We start from the raw sequence: 6,000 nt of genomic DNA, 5'->3' as shown, positions 1-6,000 counted from the left end.
CCAAGTGAAAATCCTAGTGAGTGAAGCTAGGTGAAAGTCCTGGTGAGTGAAGCCAGACAGTTAAAAATCCTAATGAGTGAAACTAGGTGAAAGTCCTGATAAGTGAAGCTAGACAGTTGAAAGTCCTAGTGAGTGAAGCTAGGCAGTTGGAAATCCTGGTGAGTGAAGCCAGGTGAAAATTCTAGTAAGTGAAGCTAGGTGAAGATTTGGTAAGTGAAGCCAAGCAGTTGAAAATCCTAGTGAGTGAAGCTAGGTGAAAGTCTTGGTGAGTGAAATTAGGTAGTTGAAAATCCTAGTGAGTGAAGCTAGGTGAATGTTTTGATGAGTGAACCCATGCACGTGGAAATCCAGGTGAGTCAAGGTTGATCAGATACCTAGTGATTATAAGTCTAAGTAGGTCAAGGGATTGGTCGGATACTTAGTATAAGGAGAAAAGTCCAAGTGAGTCAAAGGATTGACCAAACACTTGGTGTAGAAGTCCTAGTAAGTCAAGGTTGACCAGATGCTAGATAAAGAAGAGTTCCAACAGGTTAAAATTGACCAGATATTGGGTAAAGGCACCCTAGACTTTGGTTGGGAAGTTAAGGTTTGGTAATTGACTAGGTTAGTTGATTACAATAGCTTAATCGATTAAGGTAATCACTTAAGCTTGGAATCGTGAGAGAAGCTCTCTAATGAATTGGTGCAATTGATTAGGACACCGTAAGCGATTAGGGTAATCACTTACGGTGCCTTTTTGCATCAAGCAGTTGGTTCTGTTCGAAGCTTTAGCGATCAAAGTGATCACTTAAGCTGGATTTCACAAAAGGCACAGAGAGTTGGGTAAGCGATTAAGCAGGAAGGCTTAATCGCTTATGGGCTTTCTCGTGATTGAACAGAGGGTTGCTGAATTGATTTGGAAAATCAATTCATTAATGCCTAATCGACTAAGGTAGTTGATTAAAGTTAAAAATATAGTCATTTATGCAGGTTGCTGACGTGGTAATATATTAAGGGGATTCTTAATCAATTAAGGCGCCAACGGTAACCCTAGAAAAGAGTTTTTCGAGCATTGTTCTCAGTAGCGCTTACATGATTCTTCTCTACACATTTCGCCAGATCTTGAGCTTTGGAAGAAAAGTGTTGTAGATTTTTTAAATTGGTCTAGAGGCATCCACAAGCAACAAGAGATCAAGCAAAAAGAGGTTTTGAGTTATATTTTTACATTTACTTCTTGTTTAGAGTTGTATTCTTGTTCTTGTGTTGTACGAGCCTTCTCCACCTCCAGTTATTCCAAGAAGGAGTTGTTTTTATAGTGGAGAGTGCGTCACGTGTGGATCCTTTAATTAGTCACCTCTTCTTGAAATGAATACTAAGTAAATCTACTTGTTAGCATTGGAGAGCTTGGCTTCAATTATATCCACTATAAATCAACATCTACGAAGCAAACGAACAAGCGAAACGAGCTATTCACCCCCACCTCCTCCTCCTAGCTCCGAAGTGTCCCAACACTAGTTACCATAACTAACATCCACGTTTAACTCTCGACATCCCAATATCTCCAACTAGTAAGAAACAACTGCTTGACCGACCCAAGGAGTATAATTCGTGCTAGTTTTACATAATTGATGATGTTCGAATGCACTAATTCGACGACTAGAAAAATTCTAATACGTTCATAATTACACATGTAGAGATAATTATAAATTCTCTCATGCTATGAATTGTATTATAGGAATTTAATAAATGAATTTAAAACTATTCAAACAAATAATATACACTTAAATTATGAATCTATATTTATCAAATAAATAGTAAAATTATAAGACGAATTGTCTTAGGACAATCCTCAAAATCTAATACTTAGCACATTGATTGTTATAATTGTCTCAAAAACACAATAATTTACCTGGAACATAACCCTTATAGGTGTCTAGAGGTGAGTAACATATACTTGGCATGTAGGCCGTTATAGATTTCGGAGGCTATTACAACATATTATATTGTATAGGCTGTTGTATATTAGCCTTGATGTGAATAAAAAATATCTGGTATTGAAATTGTTATGGGCATTCAAAAACTATTAAAATATATCTATCTCAACAATAAGAAGAACCCATAAAGTTTAATGAGTACCATATACAGCATGAAAGAATAAAATTATGAGTTTCTTAATGATCTTTAATGATTTTTTCTCCTTCAGGTAACAATTAATTTTATTCACCAAGAAATCCTTAACCCATGGAGTTGGCCAAACTAAATAACCTCCTGGGCATATCTTTTTTGACCATAAATTATCATTTTTATAGATCGTTGTGTCAGTACAGTACTAATATTCATCAATACCCTAGTTTGATTGTCTTTAAACCTCACATCCGATTAATGATGAATCTCAACAACCGTAAATCTCACATTCGATTAATGATGATTCTCAACAACCCTATTAAAGCAGATGCATAATAGTTTAAGAAGTATTGAGGAAAATTTTTATCTTTTGTCCCGTCTTCCCTCTTCCTTTGATCTGCATAACATCCTATACTAATGACAAACTCGGCATCTCCTCTTCTTCAAATTTAGTAAGAATATCTTCACCTCTTATTTTATTTGTGATCAGAAACTTCATTGTCAACTGGTTTCCATCTAAATCTTGTTATTCTAAACAAGAACATCGATAAATTTTGAAACCCCTCCCTTAGCTGTTGATAAATGACTCAAAACTAACAATTGAGTTAGTTGTGGCAATGAGTGGTAGTAGTGGTAGTAGTGGGATAGAGTAGTTGAGTTAGTGAGGTGAATTATGGAGTTAGTGGGTTGTAATGAATTATGTAGGTAGTTTATAGATAGGCTACATGTTTTATGATTTAATTAAAGTGTGAGAGATTATTGTGTTTCACTTGTCCATCTTTGTCCTCTTATCCTCCTAATTTTCTCTAACATTAGCAGCCTATCAATAGGCTTTTGCGGACCTAAAAATTATTAACTAAGAACTGGAGATGCTTTCTGAACAAGCAACCGCTTGCTTGAACGAACTAGTGGAGATACAAGTGGAATGTAATGCTAACTTGAAATAGTCTATGACCCTGTTGATGGCTCAAGTAAGTAGGGAGATAAGTCCATTAAGTTCGACTAATGCTGAGGCCGATCGGGTATAGATTGGGAGCCTTGTCCACAAACAGTGGGGAGCCAAGTCTCATTGAAAGTGATTCGTTCAAACACGTACACCCTGATTTTAACTTCCACATCGTCTTGACTATCGACCTTACCATTACCTTTGGTGTCACTTACCACACACCGTATCAGATATCATTGGAAACTCCTAGTAAGGTATATTGTTTATTCATTAAGAATGTTTTTGAATAGTATGATAAATGGGGAAATCCAACCCCTATAAGGGGTTAGTAATAATAAGGATGTCTCATCATCTCTAGGGATTTTCGTGTGAAAACCAAAGGAGTGATCCTTACCTCGGGATAATACTAATAATCTGAGGAGACTCATTCCTATCTGGGGATATAATCATGGAGATATGAAAAGACCTAAGAAAAATAATTTTTGCTTGTAGATATTATTAATAAGATACACCCAGACCAAAAAAGGAGCCTATTATTCAAGTGTATTGCTATGAGATTTCAGCACAGTAAGAATACAAAGTGGCATACAGGGATAATTAATTTGAAAAACTTAGACCATTGACCCTAATTGGGAGTAGCTTAGGGTTGTGTTATAATGTTATAATTGAGAAATTAATTAATATGAGGAAGGGATTGTTATAGTTTCTAAGAGAGAGAAAGTCCAATACTTAGTATATTAATTATTATAATTGGTCCGGAGAGAGTAATAGTTTATTTAGCACATAGGCTGTTATAATTGATTAGGAGGTGAAAAGACCTATACTTAACACATTGAGTGTTATAATTTTTTTTGGAGGCGAGCAGCATATACCTAACACATTGGTTGTTATTGTTGGTATCCTAAGATAGTTTTGATGTGGTCAACTGAGTTAAGTTAGGTCCTGTGGTTGTTTGATGCTTTGTGTCTAAGTGTGTAGGAACTTAGGAGCATAGGAAGTCGAACGAAAGACGTAGCTAGGAAGAATGACGACACGAGAGAAAGTCGACGGGCTCGATGCGTCTGAGGGACGAGGTGCTGCGGAAGAATACGTTGGTGGATGAGAAGGAAACGCGCAACATTTCTAAGGGATGAGAAACCAGAGCAGAAGCTTGCTCGAGGAGAAGGCCAAAAAATGGGTTCGGTTAAGCCCTATTCTGGATGACCGAAATCATCCAAGCAAACCAAGCCGGATCGAAGGAGAACTGAACAGTCAACAAGTTGTTGACTGTCTGGGCGCTGGACCAAGTCCAGGAGACCGCCCTGGGCAGCCTAGGGTGCCTCCTTGACGTGCCCTTGTTCAGGGCCACATCAGCACGGTCCGAGCGCTCGGAGCTAGTCCAGGTGTCCGGACTAAAAAATTCTATCTTCGACGAGCCGTTGTGAACTGTTGCAATATGGATAAAACTTTATCCATGCCCAAGAACCCGGAGATGCCATGTCAACAAACGGATATATTCGACCAGAAGACTATAAATAGAGCCCTAGTCTTAGTAGTTGACATCATCACCTGTACACGAATTTCTTTACTGTTCTAGTACTCTAATTGTGAGCTGTCAACATTGTAAGAGACTACTCTGCCTGAAGGAGATCTTCATAAGTAAGCTTTTCATAGTCTTAGATTAGTAATCTTCTAATTGTAAACCAAGTAAATTTCCGAGCCTCTTTTCTTAATTAATTAAATTATTGGTTTCTTTTATACAAGTATTTGTCTTAATCAAGCTATAAGATCGAGAAAGGTTTGGTCTTATTTTTTTAGGGCAATTCACCCCCTCTTGCTAGCAGCACGGGTCTTAACAAATGGTATTAGAGTCAAACTCACTTCAGAAGGACTAACCACCATCCAAAGCAAAAGAAATGGCCGGATCCAACATCTACCCGCCGAAATTTAAGGGAGATTTCATGACGTGGAAAAAACGCATGGAGATATTCTTCAAGATTGATTTTAAAATATTACTAATTATAAAATATAGTTTTGTAGCACCCCACAGATTAGCATAGAGATGAGAAAGAAGAGTACACATAAACGAAGAAGGAGTAGGCTGACTTCATGGCTAATGAAAAAGTAGAGTTTCATCTGTTTAGTGTTCTTCCACCCCATGATGTCAGTCAGATTGGAAGCTACGACTCCGCCAAAGATCTGTGGGAGAAATTTCTAGAGCTTCATGAAGGTACTTCAGAAGCTAAACTAGCAAAGTGGGGCATCTTCCGAAGTCAACTAATGAACCTTCAGATGAACAAGGGAGAGAATGTAGCCCAACTCCATGCAAGAATCAAAGATTTGATCACCTAACTCAACAACCTTGGAGAAAAGGTAACAATGGTAACTCCTTAAGGTACACACTTATTACTTTTCTGAGAACTCAAGAGTGGTCATCCTTAGTAGATGCTTACTACATCTCTAAGGACCTCGAGACAAGTACTCTTGAAAACTTATTTTCAACTTTTGAATTTCATGAGTCTCAATGTGTAGATTCTCAGGAATTAGAAAAGTCAAATAATATTGCTCTAAAAGCCAAGAAGGATGAATCAGACGTCGACACTTCCCTCGAAGATGATGAAACAATGTATATGGTAAGGAAATTTAAGAAATTTTTTAGAACTAATAAGTTTAATCAAGTACAGGCAAAGAAAAGAAGAGCAAGGAAGATAAGATGATATAACTGTAATGAAGAGAGACACATCAAGGAGGACTGCCCAATGATGAAGAAGAAGGACAACAAAAAAGGACCAAGTACAATAACAAGGCACAAACCCCTGAAGGTGACTTGGGACGAGTCATTATTAGAATCTGACTTGGAGGAGTACGTTGGACTTGCACTGATGGCAAGTCACTAGTGTTGGTTGCTACTCGGAAAACCTATAGGTTCCATTGTACAAAAAATTTTGTACAAAGGTCTGAACCTTTTTCCT

Source organism: Zingiber officinale, chromosome 5A (assembly GCF_018446385.1).
Source record: "Zingiber officinale cultivar Zhangliang chromosome 5A, Zo_v1.1, whole genome shotgun sequence".
Taxonomy (NCBI): domain Eukaryota; kingdom Viridiplantae; phylum Streptophyta; class Magnoliopsida; order Zingiberales; family Zingiberaceae; genus Zingiber; species Zingiber officinale.
This window is presented reverse-complemented; position numbering follows the sequence as displayed.